We start from the raw sequence: 24256 nt of genomic DNA, 5'->3' as shown, positions 1-24256 counted from the left end.
TGAACAGGAGTGAGCGTTCGACTCAGAGAGTAAAATATCAATTTTAACCATAATCTCTATAACTATCTAGAACTAATGCAACCTGTGGAGTGAAATGCAACACCTGCAACATTTTCATATCATGACATCAAAAAGGTAATTTGGAGCACTCACGCACCCTGCAGCATCAATCATAATATATGGGAGCTGATCCCCTATACAGCTCTCTTAAATCCAACCTGGTGCCAGCGAAGAACTCAAGCCGGACTTTCGCTTAATAAACCAAATCCAGGGTCCCAGCGAAGAACTCAAGCCGTGACTACCCCTCGAAGGATCGGGTTCCCAGCGAAGCACTCAAGCCGTGACTACCCGTCCTGTCCATAGTCCACACCACATCACACGCACACCAACGCACGCACACTGCTCCAAATTACCATAACAACATCATGGCACTTTAACAGTTATCAATGCAACATAAATCGTGCCTAGAGTTTAACTACATAAATATATGCATATAAGTGATGCATGGGCATGCTGAACATATAATAATATCGAAATTACAATTAAAATTAATATTTTACTCACAGACTTGACGGCAATCGCTGTGGCGGCTGGGCGGAGGAAGAAGGCTGTCCCGACTCGCCTGACAATTTTATTACAATCATTTAATAAATTTGACTCAAGACAAACAAAGAAAAAGACCAATACGTCCTAAGTCGTGCCCAAAATCAGGCAGAGTCTCCCCTATACCTAGGACCTACCCAACCTGCAAAAGGGCTCAAAACACACTTCTATACTCACAATCCATATATCCACAACTCAATCATATCACACAGCCCCTCCTGGGCCCATCAAATCAATCATCCATCACAATATGTAAAATTTCAATTTAGTCCTTATAATTGACCATTTTTGCAAAAACTGCCCAAATAAGCTCTAAAAATTCTAAAACTTTGCCCCGCGGTCCTTAGCAATATTACTAAGCTATTGCAAAAAGAATCATAATTTTCTAAGCTACCACGAATATTTTATGAATTTTTTTAATCCTATTTAAGCGCTAGAAAATTACGAAAAAACAAGGTTTGGGTTTACCTTTGCCGATTCCGACTTCGGGGACGCGCTCGGGACGTCTGACAATGGGGGGCTAGCCAAAACCTCGGTCCAATTCGGAGACTTTTCCGGTAGTGGGTCTGTCTGGCAGGAATTTCGCAGACCCGGTCAACTGTCGAATTTTCGCGAATCGAGGATACCTACACGAAGCCCATAACACGGGGGTTAGTACATAAATTTTTCAGAATTTTCTAAGCTCATTAAATGCTCAGAAAAACACTGCGAAGTTCCGTGGGACCCACCGAAAAATGGTGTCGAAAAAATTCAAAATTTATGTCGCCGCGAAGCTCTCGACGAGTGGAGCGTGCTGGTACCCTCGATTTTCTCGTGGGATTCACGGTTTTCGAGAAATCTACCCCAAAAGTCGAAATGGGCTAAAATCTTCCCGAGCAAAAATCGGACAAACCGCTCGATGGATTTCGGTGTTCTTGGTGTCTATGGAAAGCTCTCGTCGAGTAGATGATTTTAGATACAAGACCCGGTCCAATTGGTGGCCGGATAGGCCGAATTTTGGTCGGAGAAGTCGAAACGCCGCGCGCGTGAGGGAGGGAATTCGCACGCGGTTTCCGGCCGTTTGGGGCGGCGGCTAGGCTGGGAGGCGGTGCGCTTGGCCTACGGGGTGGCAGGGGGAGGTGGCTGGCCGGCGGCAGGGGCAGGAGGAGAGAGAAAAGGGAGAAAGAAGAGGAGGAGGTCGGGACGCGCGGAAGAAAAGGGAAGAAGAAAAAGGGAGCCGGTCCGATTCGACCGGTCCGATTCGGTCCGGTTCGATTCTGCCGGTTCGATTCGAAATACAAAATTTTGAATTTTTACTATGCCTCGGGACCAAAAACGAGGTCCAAAAATTCCGAAAAAATTCCAGAAAACTCAGAAAATTACGTAGACTCCAAATATATTTTTAGTTTTGCCACGTGGTCTTTAAATTAATTTTTTAAAAATCATCAAAGTTTATATTTTCAGAAAAACGAACCCGATCTTTAAAATCCGAAAAATCTCAAAAAAATTCCTAAAATTTAAGTAAAAATTAAAATACCAAAAATGCTCATAAAATTTAAAATTTTGGGGTGTTACATTCTTCCCCCCTTACAGAAAATTCGTCCTCGAATTTTACACAAGGCAGAATAAAGCACATGATTATACATTGAACAGATAAGGGTACTTGCTACGCATGTCCTGTTCTGACTCCCAGGTGCACTCTTCCACTGACTGACTCCTCCACAAAACCTTAACCATAGGGATCTGTTTGGACCTTAGCTGTCTCACTTGGTAGTCCAATATGGCTACAGGTTGCTCCTCAAATGTCAAGTTCTCTTTTAGCTCTATTACATCCGGCTGTAGTACATGAGAAGGATCTTGAATGTATTTCCTGAGCATGGAGATGTGAAACACGGGATGAATGTGAGAAAGGTTGGGTGGTAGCTCCAATCGGTAGGCAACTGCTCCAATTCTATCAGTAACCTCAAAAGGTCCAATATACCGAGGTGCCAACTTGCCCTTCTTTCCAAATCTCATGACTCCCTTCATTGGAGAAATCTTCAGGAATACATAGTCGCCCACAGCAAACTCCACATCCCTCCGTCTGGGGTCTGCATAACTCTTCTGCCTACTGAAAGCTGTTTTCAGTCATTCCCTGATTAAAGGAACTACCTCTGAAGTGTACTGCACTAGGTCTACATCATGCACCTTCGCTTCCCCCATTTCTGTCCAACACAGAGGAGACCTACACTTTCTTCCATATAATGCCTCATAGGGTGCCATCCCTATGCTGGAGTGATAACTGTTGTTGTAGGCAAACTCCACCAAAGCTAGCTGCTCATCCCATTGACCTCCAAAATCCAAGACACTCATGCGAAGCATGTCTTCCAGTGTTTGGATTGTCCTTTCAATTTGTCCGTCTGCGAGGGTGGAAAGCCGTCTTGAAATTCAATCAGTGTGCCAAGTGCCTCCTGCAACTTTCTCCAAAACCGAGAAGTGAACTGGGGCCCTCTGTCTGATATTATGGGCGGAACTCCATGCAATCTGACTATTTCTCGAATGTAGAGCCGGGCATACTGTGCCACAGAATATGTAGTCTTCACAGGTAAGAAGTGGGCTGATTTGGTCAAGCGGTCTACAATTACCCATATTGAATCATATCCTCGCGTGGTACGAGGTAACCTAGTCACAAAATCCATAGTGATCATTTCCCACTTCCATTCTGGGATAGGGAGCTCTTGCAGCTTCCCTGACGGTCTCTGGTGTTCAAACTTCACCTTCTGACAAGTCAAGCACTTGGACACAAAGTCTGCTACGTCTCTCTTCATGCCATTCCACCAATAGCTATCTTTCACATCATGGTACATCTTGGTGGAACCTGGGTGGACACTGTACAGTGTGTAGTGTGCCTCTCGCATGATTTCATTCCTGAGGTTGTCCACATCGGGCATACATATCTTAGAATCTTACACTAGGGCGCCATCATTGGCAAATCCAAACTCACCACCTTCACCCTGCTGTACTCTTTCTATGATCTTCATTAATTGTTGGTCTCTGTGCTGGGAAACTCTAACTCTGTCCCTCAAGTCTGGCCTCACTGAAAAGTGAGCCAACAATACCCTCTCATCTGAAAGATCTAGGATTAAACCTTGATCCATCAACTCATGTACCTCCTGAATCAATGGTCTCTTCTCTACTGAAATGTGCGCCAAACTGCCAGAAGATTTCCTGCTCAAAGCATCTGCCACAACATTGGCCTTCCCAGGGTGGTACTGGATGGTGCAATCATAGTCTTTCAGAAGCTCCATCCATCTCCTCTGTCTCAAGTTTAAATCCCTCTATTGGAAGATATACTTCAAACTCTTGTGGTCGGTGTATATCTCGCACACTTCACCATACAGGTAGTGTCTCCAGATTTTAAGTGCAAAGACTACAGCCGCCATTTCCAAATCATGGTGGGGTAGTTCTGCTCATGCCTCTTCAGTTGCCTTGAAGCATAAGCCACTACCTTTCCATTCTGCATCAAAACACACCCTAGGCCAACTCTAGAGGCGTCACAATACACGGTGTATCCTTCACCACTCACAGGTAGTGTCAACACAGGGGCAGTGGTTAGACACTCCTTAAGCTTCTGGAAACTCACCTCACAGTCATCTGTCCAAATGAATGGAACATTCTTCCTGGTCAACTTAGTTAGGGGAGCCGCTATCCTGGAGAAATCTTGCACAAAACGCTGTAGTAGCTACTAAACCAGAAAACTTCGCACCTCAGTGACTGTTGTAGGCCTAAGCCAATCAGTTACAGCTTCAATTTTCTTGGGATCCACTTGAATACCGTCACTAGAAACCACATGTCCCAAGAATGAGATGCTTTCTAGCCAAAATTCACATTTTGAAAATTTGGCATATAGCTAGTGCTCCCTCAAGGTCTGCAACACCATCCTCAAGTGCCACACATGTTCTTCCTCGGTCCGAGAGTATACCAGAATGTCATCTGTGAATACGATGACAAAACGGTCCAAAAATGGCTTGAACACCCTGTTCATCAAGTCCATGAAGGCTGCTGGTGCATTAGTGAGTCCAAAAGACATTACCAAGAACTCATAATGACCATATCTTGTCCTGAAAGCCGTTTTGACACGTCCTCATCCCTGATTCTCAACTGATGGTAGCCTGATCGCAGGTCTATCTTGGAAAAGAATCTAGCTCCTTGGAGCTGATCAAACAAATCATCGATCCGAGGAAGTGGATACTTGTTCTTCATAGTCACCTTGTTCAGCTGTCTGTAGTCGATACACAACCTCAATGACCCATCCTTCTTTCTCACAAATAGAACAGGAGCACCCCAGGGTGAAGTGCTCGGACGTATGAAACCCTTGTCCAAAAGCTCCTGTAGTTGCTCCTTCAGCTCTTTCAATTCTGCTGGTGCCATCCTGTAAGGTGGCATTGATATGGGATTTGTACCCGGCACAACATCAATACAAAACTCTATTTCCCTTCCTGGTGGCAACCCTGGAAGCTCCTCTGGGAAGACATCCATAAATTCTCTGACAACAGGAACATTTTCCATGCTGACACCTTCTACAGATGTATCTCTCACCAATGCCAAATACCCTTGGCATCCACGCCTCAACATTTTTCTAGCACTAATTGCTGACACCAAATTATATGGAGCCACACTCCTGTCACCATCAAAGCTAAACTCTTCCATACCAGGTATGTGGAAATACACCTTTTTGTTCCTGCAGTCTAAAGTGGCATAGTGAGTTGACAACCAATCCATCCCTAGGATTACATCAAAATCCATTACTGGTAGAGGAACCAAGTCTGCTGGGAGGATCTTTCCATCCACTATCACTAGGCTACCCGGAAAAATCATATCTACATCTATGTTGTCACTAAGCGGGGTAGCTACCGACAAAGGGCACTCTAAAGTTGTAGGGTTTCTACCCAACCTCATGGCAAACACAGGGGAGACAAATGAGTGCGTAGCACCCGGATCTATCAAAACACAAGCCTCATAAGAACAGACCAGAAGAATACCTGCCACAACTGCATTTGAAGCCTGAGCATCCTCGTGGGTCAGGGTGAAAACCTGAGCTTGACCCCTACCCTGAGTGGCAGAACCACGACATCGACTTCTACCTCGACCGCCTCCAAATCCACGCCCCTTGTCCTCGGCCCTATTGGCCATCGAATCGATCGCCGCCATGTTGGAAGTACCGGATACAATCGCGAGGAACATTTGCAATGTAACCACGTGACCCCATCTGTGGCTCACTGAACACGGGGCATTCCCTAGCAAAGTGACCTGGTTGGCCACACCTGAAGCATACTCCTGAACCCATCAAACAAGGTCCTGAATGTCCTCTTCCACACTGTGCACAAGGTGCCAAGGAGGATCCTGAACCAGACCCAGAACTACTGTACCCTGAACTGTGACCACTGCTGGATCCGTACCCTGGTCTGAATCCTCGAGGTTTGTGTCTAAAACCACTCTTCTTGTTCCTACTTTTTCCTCTGTAATTACTCTGGCCACCACTGTCCGGAGTACCCATGGAAGGGACACCTGAGGAACCCTCTGCTCTGTTTTTCTTTGCTCTCCCGCTGTCATCCGCAGCATAGCTAATCTCAATCTGTCTGGCTCGATCAACCACCACATCAAAAGACTGATTAGACATCATGGCCAGGTTCGCATACCTCCTGTCAAGCCCCTTTAGGAATCTCTTCACCTTCATAGTTTCTGTAGCTACTGCTGCAGGGGCATATCTGCTCAATTCCAGAAATTCTGTAGCATATTCATCTACAGACCTGCCATTCTGTCTTAAGGCCTCAAAGGCCCACTGCTTCTGATCTCTGAAGCTTTCTGGCACAAACCGATTGATAAAAAGTTCCACAAACTGAGCCCATGTCAAACCCTCCATCCGGGGTAACACGTAGTCATTCATCCATTGTCTAGGCATAGGCCCCATGACATGCTGCATACACTCTATCAGTCTTCTATTAGTCAACTGTAATTCTGTTCCTGCCTGTCTGCAGGAATCCAAAAATTGATATGCATCGTCTGACACATCATAAGTTCCAGGCACCAACTTCTTGAAATTAATTATCTGTTTGTAAGTTTCCCCTCTTGGTGCGGTGGACTGCTGCTGCTGTGGAGGGTGGACCATATACTGCGCCATCATGTCGATGGTTCTCTGCAGACCAGCTAGAGTAGCTGCCATGGGGTCCATGGGACCCTGTGCCATAAAGGATCGATCTCAGATCGGGGTGGCTGCTCCTCTACTTGAGCAGCTCTAGGCCTCCTACCCCGCCTCCTCGGGGCAGGCGCCTCATCCTGTGCCGACACCTCGTCAGGCACATCTGCTCTCGTGCGTGGATGACTCTCCTGCTTCTACGCATTTTCCTAAAATTCAGCAGCATTAGCCCACAAAATTCAAAACTGCACATTACACAGCTCTATAGACTCATATTTATACACAATATATAGAGCAGAAACTAGAAGCAAAGACGACAATGCAAGACGAATGTGAACCCTATTTTCCGCATGTGACTCCTAGTAGACTCTTCCCAACACTTTAGACAAACATTCCCTAAGAATCTGGAGCCTAAGCTCTGATACCACATTTGTCACGACCCAACCTATGGGCCGGACCGGCACTAGGACCTGGCCCAGCCTAAAGCCCCCGAGGCCCGTAGTAAGCCTAACTGTTCATTTACCAAATTCTAAGGCCCATTTGGGCCCAAATTCAAGAAACCAAACGGACAGAGTCCGGCCATAAAATGGACTTTCCAACGGGGAGTTTTCGACTCACCCGACCTGTAAACACAATAAATACTCAATTGGGGAGCTCAGCTCACCCTCCACATACTCATCAGCATAAAAATAAATGGAAGCTCAGCTCCCTCATCCAATCCATCAAACATGCATAAAATATTAAGTTTACAGGTCCAAAATAATAATTTAATTTACAGACCCAAATCAAATAAACATTTCTAACACATGCAGAAATTCTAAGATTTAGCAAGTTTATACAAACATTAGTAATCGACCTGCGAGGGAGAAAGCAGGTTAACCTCAAAAATATCCTCCTGTGGCCTGGAAAAATTTTTGAACAGGAGTGAGCATTCGACTCAAAGAGTAAAATATCAATTTTAACAATAATCTCTATAACTATCTAGAACTAATGCAACCTGTGGAGTGAAATGCAACACCAACAATATTTTCACATCATAACATCAAAAAGGTAATTTGGAGCACTCACGCACCCTGTAGCATCAATCATAATATATGGAGTGATCCCTATCTGACTCTCTTAAATCCAACCTGGTGCCAGCGAAGAACTCAAGCCGGACTTTCGCTTAATAAACCAAATCCAGGGTCCCAGCGAAGAACTCAAGTCGTGACTACCCCTCGAAGGATCGGGTTCCCAGCGAAGAACTCAAGCCGTGACTACCCGTCCTGTCCATAGTCCACACCACATCACACGCACACCAACGCACGCACACTGCTCCAAATTACCATAACAACATCATGGCACTTTAACAGTTATCAATGCAACATAAATCGTGCCTAGAGTTTAACTACATAAATATATGCATGGGCATGCTGAACATATAATAATATCGAAATTACAATTAAAATTAATATTTTACTCACAGACTTGACGGCAATCGCTATGGCGGCTGGGCGGAGGAAGAAGGCTGTCCCGGCTCACCTGACAATTTTATTATAATCATTTAATAAATTTGACTCAAGACAAACAAAGAAAAAGACCAATACGTCCTAAGTCGTGCCCAAAATCCGGCAGAGTCTCCCCTATACCTAGGACCTACCCAACCTGCAAAAGGGCTCAAAACACACTTCTATACTCACAATCCATATATCCACAACTCAATCATATCACACAGCCCCTCCTGGGCCCATCAAATCAATCATCCATCACAATATGTAAAATTTCAATTTAGTCCTTATAATTGACCATTTTTGCAAAAACTGCCCAAATAAGCTCTAAAAATTCTAAAACTTTGCCCCGCTGTCCTTAGCAATATTACTAAGCTATTGCAAAAAGAATCATAATTTTCTAAGCTACCACGAATATTTTATGAATTTTTTTAATCCTATTTAAGCACTAGAAAATTACGAAAAAACAAGGTTCGGGTTTACCTTTGCCGATTCCGACTTCGGGGACGCGCTCGGGACGTCAGACAATGGGGGGCTAGCCAAAACCTCGGTCCAATTCGGAGACTTTTCGATGGCGGAGTGCATGCGGCGAGAATTTCGCACTTGGTCAATCGTCAATTTCCGCGAATCGAGGATACCTACACGAAGCCCATAACACGGGGGTTAGTACATAAATTTTTCAGAATTTTCTAAGCTCATTAAATACTCAGAAAAACACTGCGAAGTTCCGTGGGACCCACCGAAAAACGGTGTCGAAAAAATTCAAAATTTATGTCCTCGCGATGCTCTCGACGAGTGGAGCGTGCTGGTACCCTCGGTTTTCTCGTGGGATGCACGGTTTTCGAGAAATCTACCCCAAAAGTCGAAATGGGCTAAAATCTTCCCGAGCAAAAATCGGACAAACCGCTCGATGGATTTCGGTGTTCTTGGTGTCTATGGAAAGCTCTCGTCGAGTAGATGATTTTAGACACAAGACCCGGTCCAATTGGTGGCCGGATCGGCCGGATTTTGGCCGGAGAAGTCAGCGTGAGAGGGAGTCGCGATTTCCGGCCGTTTGGGGCGGCGGCCGGCTAGCTGGGGAGGCTGGGTGGCGGTGGTCACTGGAGTGCGAGGAGGTGGCTGGCCGTGGCGAGGCGAGGAGAGAGAAAAGGGAGAAAGAAGAGGAGGAGGTCGGGACGCGCGGAAGAAAAGGGAAGAAGAAAAAGAGAGCCTGTCCGATTCGACGTGTCCGATCCGGTCCGGTTCGATTCGGTCGGTTCGATTCGAAATACAAAATTTTGAATTTTTACTCTGCCTCGGGACCGAAAACGAGGTCCAAAAATTCTGAAAAAATTCCAAAAAACTCAGAAAATTACGTAGACTCCAAATATATTTTTAGTTTTGCCACGTGGTCTTTAAATTAATTTTTTAAAAATCATCAAAGTTTATATTTTCGAAAAATCGAACCCGATCTTTAAAATCCAAAAAATCTCAAAAAAATTCCTAAAATTTAAGTAAAAATTAAAATACCAAAAATGCTCATAAAATTTAAAATTTTGGGGTGTTACAAAAACCAATAAGTTTAATAACCAAAATGTGGTATATGGGTGAAGTTGGAGTTCCCATACCTATTAAGCCTTAGAAAGTCAACAATTTGACTTGAATAGTGTAATGAATAGTAACTCCGAAATGAAAATTTTCAAGAACGTTAATTTAAGCATATTTGGGCTAGAATTAAGTATTTATGAATTAATTATTGGATTTATGCTAAGTTATGATATCAAACATCGTGGAAACTGTGTTTCAGTGGAAAAGAACACTGGGAAAGAACCCGAGGAATCGAGTCAAGGCCGATAGGCGACTCGCATCAGGTTTGTGCACAAAATTTATAAATTATAGTTTTCACAATGAAAATTGATTTGTTATACATTGTGAATATGTTTATTTTATTATGAATTTCGAGAATGTTGTGCTACCTATTTTGCAATGGAGATTTGAAATGAAGCTTGTTTAATTTTCTGCATTGTGAAATTTTTGTGTTAATTATGAGTTTTAAGTACTACGGTGTTGCCACTTGTGAATGAAAATTTGACTTTAGAAATTGATTGTGTTTTGCATAAAATATTTGAATAACTTGATTTAAATTGTTTTGAATAATTTGAAATATTGAATTGTGACATTACCATGATGAAGTATTTATGATGCTTTTGATTTAAATCGTTTTAATTCACACTTGGCATGGCAATATTAATATGTTCCTCATCCACTTGTGGGGTGAGTTTGATATTTGATCAATTTCCTCCCTCTCTGGCTTCCCAGTCTGAGGGGCGAGTTTGGATGAGTACTCATTAGCTAGCTAGCCACCTCCCTCATTGATTTCTATTAGTGGGGTGTTTGCCTTGTCGTGATGTACACACGGCATGTTCGGAAATTTTGTGTCATGGCCTAAGTTGTGTTATTGATTGGCAACATTATCTTTATTGAATTATTTGATCAAAGTTGTGTTGTGTTAAGCTTTGAAAATTATGAATTGTTATAAATGTGATTTGAAAATTTGAAATATGATTGTGAAATATTTGAATAATGATTTGTTCATAAATGTTTTATATTTTGCATTTTATGCTTTATTGTGCACCACTGAGTATTTATATACTCAGCGATAGCTTTAATTTGCTGTCGCAGATAGAGAAAAGGACATAGCAGTAGAGTGAGCTGCTACGATCAGAGAGGAGTACGGTTGAAGAATTTCTGTATGGGTATTGTCTATACCCTGGTAGTTTAGTTTGATGTAAATATGATAGTATGCATATGTATCTCTGTAGTTTGAGCAGTTGTACAGATAAAATTGTAATAATATTATTTTGAGATTTTGCGTTTGTAAATTAACTTATGAATGTAAATTAAATATTTAAAATGCAATGTGCATGAGTTTATGAAATGTTTTGAGTTATTAATTTTTGATTTGAATTTTGAATTTTGAGTTGAAGTGTTGCCATTGTTGTTGATTTGAAGTTTGGTGGTTGCAAATGAAGTTGTGATTGAGTAATATATTGGAAGTGTTTTTATTTTCAGGTTTTGAAGAACTGTTTTCTCAAAATACAGACGGTACTCTACCGAAATTTTTGTAAAAATTGTGGAGATTTTAAATATCCAAAAATTTGATTTATGTTTGGACTTTAAATAAAGGTTTTTAATATCTGAAAAAAATTTTTACCCACCAATTCCAAAATGAATGAAAATTGTTTTAAAATTCCTTGTAGTATATTTAATGGGTTACCGGTAGGTGAAGTACGGTAATTCATTAGGTGTACTACGGGATCATGTTACATCTTACGAGGAGTAGGGTGTGACATAACGTAAATACCCACAATCAATACCAAAATGCTGCTTCCAAATCTCTCACTCGGCAGCCTTCTCCTTTCCCTTACCTGCGACAGCATAAGGAAGCTATCGCTGAGTATATCACTCAGTGGTGCACAACTAATAACTTTAAAACTTAAGGTAAAACAAAATTTGTCAAAGCATAATAAATCACATTTTTCTTAAGCATGAAAACTTCACAATAGTTCTAAGTCCATAAGAGCCATTTATTGGAATAACATTTCAAAAGAGAAATCACACTTCATAAATCACAATTCACAAAGCATTAGTGTTGCCAACATCAACACACAGTTTAGGCCATGACACAAAATTTCACGATCAGGGCCGTGTTGTACACCACGACAAAGCAATCTCAACCTCACTAACCGTTATTAATGAGGGAAGGGCTACCTAGCTAATGAGTACTCATGTAGTCTTACCCCACTAACCGTTATTAATGGGAGACATAATCAATATCAATTATTAACCCCAAGTAGCCGTTACTACTGGGGAGTTCCGAAAGGGATTGTCATGCTAACTGTGATTTAAAAATAGTTTTCAAAAATTTTCCACTCAACAATCACATTTATAAACCAATAAACACATTTAAATTCATCATAATATCCATATAAAGGTGGAAACACCCAAATTTCTTAAATGCAAAAGAAAAACCATGTTGCAATCAAAGTAAACTTGTTCAAAGTAAACTCATTCAATTTAACACATTCCAAGCAATTTACAAGTTTAAAAACGAAGAAAAGGTTAGTTGTGCACAAACTTTCAATGCTCTCCTTTCTCTTTACTCACTATTCCTTGTCCATCCCAACCTCTTTCTCTACTGAAAATACACAAATAGAATGTCTCAATACGCATCTCAATTGTTGCCAAGAACTCATTACATGAATGTCTAAGGCATCCCAAATTAGCTTTGCAAATTTTAGAGAGTTTTGGTTTTGGACAACTTGGTGCCCCAATCTTTGAACCCAATTTTTACCTAGTTTCGATCATAATTTGGTGAGGTGTTCTTCATGAAAATTATTCATCTAGGTCTTAACTTTATTTTCCTTTTTGAATCGCCTAATTCGGAGTTATGTAGCTCAAGTTATGACCAAAACACAGTTACTGTTTATGTCACTGTTCATCCTGCAGATTCAGTTCTGGCAGATTTATCGATTCAACTTCGTTCAGCAATTTGATCAAGTTAAGTCTATAATTTGGTCTAATGTTCTTCATACAAAATGTTCTACTATGTCTTAGGTTTCCATCGGTTTAAGAATCGCCTAAATTGGAGTTTTCTATAGAGATTTATGGCCATGCAAAATTTACTGTTCATATGGTAAATCTGCAGATTTCCAGATTTCTGCAGATTCGGTGATTCAACTTTACTTAGCAGTTTGATTGGGTTAAGTCCATAATTTGGCCTCAAGTTCTTCATATGAAATGTTCTACTATGTCTTAGGTTTCCATTGGTCAAAGAATCGCTTAATCGGAGTTTTTTAGAGAGAGTTATGGCCATGCAAAGTTTACTGTTTATATGGTCAAATTCTGCAAGTTCCAAGATTTTGTCTCTAAGTTCAAGGCTCATTTCGGATAGCTTAAGGTCATTTTAGGGGCAGGGTATCTTCATGAAAATTCTAGCCCTATGTCTTAAGTTTTATTTCCAATTGGTTTCACACCAATTGGAGTTGTGTAGCTCATATTATGGGCTTTTAAACACACTGAGTTTAGTGTGCAAAAATTCTGCCCTAAGTTCAATTTTTTCATTTGTTTAATTATTCCCTCTAACCAACCTTAATTCACATTTAATTCACCCAAAATAACTATAATTTAGTATTGACACATCAATGGCACTTCCTAACTTCCTAACACAAGCCCCACAATTTTCAAACACCAAAGTTTGTAATTTTCCCTAATCCTACCATTTCATTACCTCCATTCATTAACCCAATGTCAATTCAAACTAAATAAACTTCAAATGATCATAATTTAACACTACACCCTCCAATTTCACTCTCTAGCTCCAAAGCTCCAACTTTTCCATGAACCCTAATCTCCCATAATTAAATTTATACACATTTCATGTAATTTCTTTACTCTAATCATGCATACTACTTCAACTAAGCTTGATTTCATCATCATTTTTATTGAAATACATAAAACCCTAATTTTTTTCCAATTTGGCCAAAACCCTAGTTTAGGTTCCATGCATGTTTCCTTTCATTTTCTTATGAAATTTCATCATAATCTAACTTAATTTAAGGTTTGTATAACTAAATGAGCATTAAAGAACTTACCTCTTGATGACTTCCTTCCAACTCCCCAAATCTTCAATTTTCTTCTAATCTCTTGTTTCCCCTTGCTTTTAATCTCTAAATCAAAGATTAATTTGATGCTCTCTACCAATTAGATGGAAAACCCATGGAGGAAAAGCAAGGAATTGAGTTTTGAGAATAGGTGTCAATGGAGAAAGAAGGAAGAAGAAGAAAGAAAGAAAGAGAGAAGGAGAGAGAGTGGATGGTAACTAAATGGGAAAGAAAGGGAAGAAATAGCTTTTTAATTTGTCTTATCTTTTATATATATTTATTCTCAAAATTAGTTTATTTCAATTAAAAATTTTAATTGTGTCAAAAATGTCATAAAACTTACAAATTTATTTCCTTTCTTTTCTTTTTGTATTTACACTAAATTTTCCTCAATATTTCTTCATAATTCAATAATTTATTTTTATTTAATTAAATTGACCTTTTGGTAAAAAAAATCAACTCTTAAAGTGAATTGACCAAAATGCCCCTTATCGAGTCATAATCCCTCTTTTACAATATACCTAGTGAATCCTTATATTTTTGGGTCACTTGAATTTTTATTGTGTCTATCTCAATTAATTTTCTATTTATTTTTGGTCCTCAAGGTGTCTTTGAATAGTACTAGTCACGGACCAAAAATGGTACTATTCATAACTCGGAGGTTCGAAGTGTTACAATTCTCCCCTCCTTAAAAATAAATTTCGTCCTCGAAATTTACCTTGTCTCAGTCTCTAAATAGCTGTGGGTGCTATCTCCTCATGTCCTCCTCACGCTCCCATGTAGCCTCCTGGCCTGAATGATGGTTCCACAACACTTTCACTAGAGGTATTTGCTTGTTCCTCACCTGCTTCACCTCATGTGCCGAGATCTTTATGGGCTCTTCATCATATGTCAGGTCTGGATTCACCTCAATCTCCTCTACTGGCAAAATGTGAGAGGGGTCTGATCTATACCTCCTCAACATGGAGACATGGAAGACATTGTGAATCTTTTCCAACTCCGGAGGCAATGCAAGTCTATATGCCAATGGACTCACTCTTTCCAGAACCTCATACGGCCCAATGAAGCGAGGACTTAGTTTCCCCTTTCTACCAAATCTCATGATCCTCTTCCATAGGGAAACTTTCAAGAACACCTTGTCACCCATACTATACCGAATATCTCTTCTCTTTAGGTCAATGTAAGACTTCTGTCTATCCGTTGCAACTTTGATTCTATCTCTAATGAGCTTAACCTTTTCTTCCATCTGCTGCACTAATTCTGGGCCAATCAACTTCCTCTCGCCCACTTCATCCCAACACAAGGGAGTTCTACACTTTCTGCCATAAAGTGCTTTGTATGGAGGCGTCCCGATGCTTGACTGATAACTGTTATTGTAGGCAAATTCAATTAAAGGTGAGTGTGTGTCCCAACTCCCTTCAAACTCAATCACAAAGGCCCGAAGCATTTCCTCTAAAATCTAAACAATCCTTTCAGATTGGCCATCTGTCTGTGGATGAAATACTGTACTGAAGTTCAATCTAGTTCCTAGGGCTTTTTGGAGACTACCCCAGAATCTAGAAGCGAACCTTGGGTCTCTGTCCGACACAATAGACACTGGCACTCCATGTAACCTCACCATATCATCAATGTACATTTTGGCCAATCTTTCCAGGCTATAATCCATCCTCACTGGCAAAAAGTGTGCAGACTTGGTCAATCTATCAACAATAACCCAAACTGCATCATGATTCTTTTGTGTACGTGGAAGTCCTGTCACGAAATCCATAGTGATTCTTTCCCATTTCCACTCAGGAATTGGCAACGGCTGTAGCAACCCTGCAGGCACTTGGTGTTTTGCCTTTACTTGCTGACAAGTTAGGCATTTGGCAACATTTTCTGCAATGTCTTTTTTCATTCCTCTCCACTAATAGTGCTCTTTCACACTTCTGTACATTTTGGTTCCACCAGGGTGCATTGCAAACGGTGAATCATGTGCTTCCTTTAAAATGGTCTACCTCAGTTCAACATTCTCAAGAATGCACATTCTGCCCTCATATAACAACAAGCCCTCATCATTTACTAATAATTCTGGTTTCTTGTCATCCCGAGCCTCTTCCATCAACTTCACATACTTATCATCCTTCTGTGCAACTGCTTTAATTTGTTCTGCCAGCATTGGTTTCACTTGCCAAGTAGCTACCATCTGACCATCTTCATTAATCTCCAAATTAGTAGGCAATGCCCTTAACTCATGCACCATGGACAATGGAGAAACCCTCAAACAACCATAGTCTTGCGACTTAAAGCATCAGTTACAACATTAGCTTTTTCAGGCTGATAGTCTATCAAACAATCATAATCTTTTATCAGCTCTAACCATCTCCTCTGCCTCAAATTTAACTCCTTTTGTGTGCCCAAGTACTTTAAACTTTTATGATCTATGTATATATAACATCTCTCCCCATACAAGTAATGTCTCTAGATCTTCAAGGCAAAGACAATGGCTACCAGCTCCAAGTCATGCGTAGGATAATTCCTCTCATGCGGTTTAAGCTGGCGTGAAGCATAGGCAATGACATTCCTATCTTGCATCAACACACAGCCCAATCCATTATGAGAAGCATCACTGTATATGGTATACCCCTTACCCAAAGTGGGCAAGGTTAAGACTGGAGCTTCAGTTAAACGCCTCTTTAACTCATCAAAACTTTCCTGGCACTGATCAGTCCACTAAAATTTTACATCCTTTTTAAGTAGCTTGGTCAGTGGAGATGCTAGCATGAAGAATCCCTTCATAAATCTTCGATAATACCTTGCTAAACTAAGGAAACTCCGAACATCCGTGACATTTCTAGGTGGCTTCCAATTAAGAATGGCTTCCACTTTGCTAGGATCCACCTGGATACCCTTTGCAGATACAATATGCCCTAAAAAAGTAATCTTCTTTAGCTAAAACTCACATTTCGATAGTTTGGCATACAACTGCTTCTCCCTTAAAGTTTGCAGTACTATCCTTAAGTGCTTGTCGTGTTCCTCTGCATTCTTTGAGTACACCAAAATATAATCAATGAACACCACAACAAACTGGTCCAAATATGGCCTAAAGATAGTGTTCATCAAGCCCATAAAAGCAGCTGGAGCATTAGTCAACCCAAATGGCATTACCAAGAACTCATAGTGGCCATACCGAGTCCTAAAGGCAGTTTTAGGAATACTTTGCTCCTGCACCCTCAACTGGTAGTAGCTCGATCTCAAGTCAATTTTGGAGAATACATTTGCATCCTTCAACTGATCAAACAAATCATTGATCCATGGCAGAGGATATCTATTCTTTATGGTCACCTTATTCAATTGTCTGTAGTCTTCGCATAGGCGGAGAGTAGCATCCTTTTTCTTCACAAATAATACTGGTGCTCCCCAAGGTGACACTCTAGGGCGGATGAAACCCTTATCTAACAATTCCTGCAATTGCACCTTCAACTCTTTCAACTTAGTAGGTGCCATCCTATAAGGAGTGATGGAGATTGGCTCCACACCAGGCATAGTCTCAATTTCAAACTGAACCTCTCTTTCCGGAGGCAATCCCGGCAATTCTTTCAGAAAGACATCCGGAAAATCCCATACTGTAGGAATATCTTTAAGATCTAGACTCCCCACCTGGGTATCTATCACATGAGCTAGATAAGCTTCACATCCCTTTCTAATCATTTTTCTAGCAAGTGCAGCTGAAATGATGTTGGATGGCAATAACTGCCTCTCCCCGTGTATCACTACGTCTGCATACTCGGGAAGACCAAAAGTGACTGTCTTCAGTCTACAGTCGATCATGCGTGATGCTTGGCTAACCAATCCATACCTAAGATGATATCATAATCTCGGAAGGGCATGTCGATTAAGTCTGACAGGAATGTATGTCCTTGGATCACCAAAGGACAATCCTTATACAATTTGTTCACCCTAACCTCTTGCCCTAAGGGACTAGTCACTAGCACATCATAATCCATTTTCAAGCAAGGAATGGCAACAGAACATGCAATACTGGCACTAGCATAAGAATGTGTAGAACCAGGGTCAAACAGCACATATACGTCTCTATCAAAGATGGAGAAAGTACTAGCCACAACATCTAATGTCTCAGCTTCCTCCCTCTGGCGCATGGTGTACACCCTGGCTGATGCACCACTCTGCTCTGGTTGGCTCGCTGTGCCCTGGCTGCCAGAAGTGTTACCTCTACCCCTGCCTCGGCCTCTACTAGCTATCTGTTGTCCTCTTGAAGTAGGACCTTGAACAGATCTCTCAGTGGTGGTAGGTAGCCCAGGCCTACAAGCACTAGTGCAATCTCTAGCAAAGTGCCCACTTCCACCACAGTTGTAACAGGCTCCTATGGCCTTATAACATACTCCTCCATGATTCTTGCCATAGGTTTCACAGGTACGAGCAGGAAAGGAACCCCTGGATGTTTGCTGTCCGGATCTAGGTGGCCTCTACCCTGAGAATCTTCCCCTACTAGATCCTCTGTTACTTGGTCCCCCAAAGCTTTTCCTCTTACCCAGATTACTACTTGGACTCTGACCTGTAGGCTTACTGCTCTTCTCTTTTTCAGTAGTTACCTTCTCAGATGCCCCTTCCAGTTCTATCCTTTCCAATTCAAGGGCCTGTGATATCAACCCAGAGAAGTTGTCATGTCGAAACCCAACCACTTGCAATCTCAAACCAGGCCTCAAACCAGCCTCAAATCATTTGCATCTGTCTCTACTGGTAGTGAGTAGGCTTCCAGCATAGTGGCTGAGGTGGGAAAAGTCTCTCTCATACTTGGCTACAGTCTTGTTCCCTTGCTTCAAACTGAGAAACTTCTGTAGCTTCATATCTACATAGGTATCAGGAACATACTTCTGTCTGAACTCCCTTAGAAAGTCATCCCATGTCAGCACTGGCGGCTCAGCCAAACTGTGGGGAATGGTCTTCCACCACTCATATGCATCTCCATGCAGCAAGGAAATTGAATATTCAAACTTCAACTCATCTGTGCAGTGTAATTTCTTAAAGACACTCTCCGTACGCTCTAACCATTGTTCGGCTTCCAATGGGTCCACTGTACCCTTGAACTCTATCGCCCCATACTTCATTAACTTTTCATACTATCTGACCGAAGGTGGTGGTTGCACTGGAGGTGCTTGCACAGGAGCTTGGACTGGAATATTGCCAGCCATTTGCTGAAATAGTGCAGCCATTTGCTGAGCGAACTGAGCAGAAAACTGCATAGGCGGGACGGATGCAGCTGACCCATTGGCATTCTGAGGAGCTGGGGCCTCCCCCTGTACCTCAGCTACTACGATTGTTCTATCGTGTGATCCCCCTCTTCCATACCGAAACACAAAGAATTCTACTTCCTGGACAACCAACACAAGGAGATTTTCCTCAATTAGTCCATATTTATGATGTAATGCACTATATGTATCAATTAATGACAGTTGAGCAGTTGTACTTATCAAAATTTTTCAAACATGCAATTTGAAAACTTGTATAAAAACCAAAGCTCTGATACCATTAAAACATGCCACACCTTATCCCTGGTAAGGCATGACATGTTCCCGTAGCATACCTAATGAATTACCGAACTCCACCTACCGATAACCCATTAGTTATGTTACAAAGGATTTTAAAACAAATCATAACTTTTTATCTTATTAATTCTTTTGCAAAAAACTGCATGAGAATAGTTAAAATTCCATGTAAACATTCATTGGAAATAATGATAGACTAAATATTGCAAAAGTTACATTTTCATAACTCTCAAAATAAAATACAAATAGTTACAAACTCAAAATACTTTAGTAATGCAGTACTTTTTAATACAAACTGTTCAATGTCCGTACATCCATACATATAGGTACAAAATACATCCAAAGGAATCATAAGGGTATACCTAACGTAAATACCCACAATCAATATCAAAATGCTGCTTCCAAGTCTCTCACTCGGCAACCTTCTCCTTTCCCTTACCTGCGATAACATAAAGAAGCTATCGCTGAGTATATCACTCAGTGATGCACAACTAATAACTTTAAAACTTAAGGTAAAACACAATTTGTCAAAGCATAATAAATCACATTTTTCTTAAGCATAAAAACTTCATAATAGTTCTAAGTCCATAAGAGCCATTTATTGGAATAACATTTCAATAAAGAAATTACACTTCATAAATCACAATTCACAAAGTATTAGTGTTGCCAACATCAACACACAGTTTAGGCCATGACAAAAAATTTCATGATCAGTGCCGTGTTGTACACCACGACAAAGCAATCTCAACCTCACTAACCGTTATTAATGAGGGAAGGGCTACCTAGCTAATGAGTACTCATGTAGTCTTACCCCACTAACCGTTATTAATGGGAGACATAATCAATATCAATTATTAATCCCAAGTAGCCGTTACTACTGGGGAGTTCCAAAAGGGACTGTCATGCTAACTGTGGTTTAAAAATAGTTTCCAAAAATTTTCCACTCAACAATCACATTTATAAACCAATAAACACATTTAAATTCATCATAATATCCATATAAAGGTGAAAATACCTAAATTTCTTAAATACAAGAGAAAAACCATATTTCAGTCAAAGTAAATTTGTTCAAAGCAAACTCATTCAATTTAACACATTCCAAGCAATTTACAAGTTTAAAAATGAAGAAAAGGTTAGTTGTGCACAAACCTTCAATGCTCTCCTTTCTCTTTACTCACTATTCCTTGTCCGTCCCAACCTCTTTCTCTACTGAAAATACACAAATAGAATGTCTCAATACGCATCTCAATTGCTGCCAAGAACTCATTACATGAATGTCTAAGGCATCCCAAATTAGCTTTGCAAATTTTAGAGAGTTTTGGTTTTGGACAACTTGGTGCCCCAATCTTTGAACCCAATTTTTACCTAGTTTCGATCATAATTTGGTGAGGTGTTCTTCATGAAAATTATTCATCTAGGTCTTAACTTTATTTTCCTTTTTGAATCGCCTAATTCGGAGTTGTGTAGCTCAAGTTATGACCAAAACACAGTTACTGTTTATGTCACTGTTCATCCTGCAGATTCAGTTCTGGCAGATTTATCAATCCAATTTCGTTCAGAAATTTGATCAAGTTAAGTCTATAATTTGGTCTAATGTTCTTCATACAAAATATTATACTATGTCTTAGGTTTCCATCGGTTTAAGAATCGCCTAAATCGGAGTTTTCTAGAGAGAGTTATGGCCATGCAAATTTTACTGTTCATATAGTAAATCTACAGATTTCCAGATTTTTGCAGATTCAGTGATTCAACTTTACTTAGTAGTTTGATTGGGTTAAGTCCATAATTTGGCCTTAAGTTCTTCATATGAAATGTTCTACTATGTCTTAGGTTTCCATTGGTTTAAGAATCGACTAAATTGGAGTTTTCTAGAGAGAGTTATGGCCATGCAAAGTTTACTGTTTATATGGTCAAATTCTGCAGGTTCTAGGATTTTGTCTCTAAGTTCAAGGCTCATTTCGGATAGCTTAAGGTCATTTTCGGGGCAAAGTATCTTCATGAAAATTCTAGCCCTATGTCTTAAGTTTTGTTTCCAATTGGTTTCACACCAATTGGAGTTGTGTAGCTCAAGTTATGGCCTTCCAAATACACTGAATTCAGTGTGCAAAAATTCTGCCCTAAGTTCAATTTTTTCATTTCTTCAATTATTCCCTCTAACCAACCTCAATTCATATTTAATTCACCCAAAATGACTATAATTTAGTATTGATACATTAATGGCACTTCCTAACACAAACCCCACAATTTTTAAATACCAAAGTTTACAATTTTCCCTAATCCTACCATTTCATTACCTCCATTCATCAACCCAATGTCAATTCAAACTAAATAAACCTCAAATGATCATAATTTAACACTACACTGTCTAATTTCACTCTCTAGCTCCAAAGCTCCAATTTTCCCATGAACCCTATTCTCCCATAATTAAATTTATACACATTTCATGCAATTTCTTTACTCTAATCATGCATACTACTTCAACTAAGCTTGATATCATCATCATTTTCATTGAAATACATCAAACCCTAATTTTTTTCCAATTTGGACAAAACCCTAGTTTAGGTTCCATGCATGTTTCCTTTCATTTTCTTATAAAATTTCATCATAATCTAACTTAATTTAAGGTTTGTATAACTAAATGAGCATTAAAGAACTTATCTCTTGATGACTTCCTTCCAACTCCCTAAATCTTCAATTTTCTTCTAATCTCTTGTTTCCCCTTGCTTTTAATCTCTAAATCAAAGATTAATTTGATGCTTTCTGCCAATTAGATGGAAACCCATGGAGGAAAAGCAAGGAATTGAGTTTTGAGAATGGGTGTCAATGGAGAAAGAAGGAAGAAGAAGAAAGAAAGAAAGAGAGAAGGAGAGAGAGTGGGTGGTAATTAAATGGGAAAGAAAGGGAAAATTTGGCTTTTTAATTTGTCTTATCTTTTATATATATTTATTCTCAAAATTAGTTTATTTCAATTAAAAATTTTAATTGTGTCAAAAATGTCATAAAACTTACAATTTTATTTCCTTTCTTTTCTTTTTATATTTACACTAAATTTTCCTCAATATTTCTTCATAATTCAATAATTTATTTTTATTTAATTAAATTGACCTTTTGGTAAAAAAAATCAACTCTTAAAGTGAATTGACCAAAATGCCCCTTATCGGGTCATAATCCCTCTTTTACAATGTACCTGGTGAATCCTTATATTTTTGGGTCACTTGAATTTTTATTGTGTCTATCTTAATTAGTTTTCTATTTTTTTTTTGGTCTTCAAGGTGTCTTTGAATAGTACTAGTCATGGACCAAAAATTATACTATTCATAACTCGGAGGTTCGGAGTGTTACAAAACACATATCCTGAAGTGCTTTTCCATTTCTCATTATCTCTAGCCTAATCACTATCTATATAACTAACAAGTTTTATACTATTATTACTTGAGAAAATATGCCATCATCAAGTGTATCTTTAATGTATCTCAAAATTCACTTTTGCAACTTGTCAATGGGATTGCCATAGTCAATCCATAAATCTGCTTATAATTCCAACTTTATAGAGAATGTCAGGTCTGGTTACTGTTAGGCACCACATGCATCCAACAAGTCTTTTAAAATTTGTTGCATTAACTAAATCATAGCTACCATATTTTATAAGCTTTATTCTTTCTTCAACTGGAGTTAGAATTGGCTTTCATGCTTCCATCTTGAATATTTTCAAAACATCTTTTGCATATTTTCTTTGTGAGATAGATATGCCTTCATTTTTTTGCTTCACCTCAATACCAAGAAAGTAAGACATCAAGCCCATATTTGCCATCTCTAACTAAGCAATCATAGCCTCCCTGAATTCTAATAGTAAGTTTGAATTATTGCTAATAAAGATTAAGTCATCCACATACAAATGAACAATGGTAGTATCTCCATCTTTGTTGGTCTTGACATATAAAGTATGCTCATAGGGCGCTTATGAAAACCATGATCAAGAAAATAGGAGTCAATACAAGTATACCATGCCTTTGGTGCTTGTTTTAGACTATATAAAGCTTTTCTCAAGCGATAAACTTTATCTTATTTGCCCTTCTTTTCATAGCTTGGTAGCAGTTCAGTGTAAACTTCTTCATCTAGTACACCATTTAGGAATATTGACTTGACATCCATTTGGTATATTTTCCAATGGTTTTGAGTAGCAAGAGAAATGATCATACGTACAGTATCTAACCTTGTAACAAAAGCAAATACTTCAAAGTATTTGATTGTATCCTTTTGCCACCAATCTTGCCATAAAGCCTTCCACCTCTCCATTAGGCTTGTACTTCATCCTGCATACACATTTGACTCCAATTGGCTTCTTTCCTTTGGGCAAAGTAGTTAACTCCCATGTATTGTTTTTTAAATGGCATGAATCTCTTCATTCATTGCTTTGATCCAACGATCATCTTTAGCTGCTTCCTTAAACATTACTGGATCATAATCTGCAAAGAAAACATAATTAGCAACATTTTTCTTGTCATCATTATCAGGATCTTTATTATCACCAACTTCATAATCATAAAAAAGAGCAAATAGATGAAGTTTAAGTTGCGAGAGTCTAGGTATAAGAACTGGAGGAGAAGACTGCTCACGACTCTGATCAATTATTTCCACTTCTTTATTTATGAACACTGGTATTGATACTGATCTCTTTTCTTTTTCTGACCAATCCCATACTCCATCTTGATCAAATGTGACTTATCGACTGATAATCACCTTCCGAGTCTTTGGGTTGTATAGCTTGTACCCTTTTATTTCTAAACAGTAGCCAACGAAGATGCACTTTTCTACCTTATCATC

Source organism: Hevea brasiliensis, unplaced genomic scaffold (genome assembly GCF_030052815.1).
Source record: "Hevea brasiliensis isolate MT/VB/25A 57/8 unplaced genomic scaffold, ASM3005281v1 Scaf1, whole genome shotgun sequence".
Taxonomy (NCBI): Eukaryota; Viridiplantae; Streptophyta; class Magnoliopsida; order Malpighiales; family Euphorbiaceae; genus Hevea; species Hevea brasiliensis.
Note: the sequence above shows the minus strand (reverse complement) of the source record.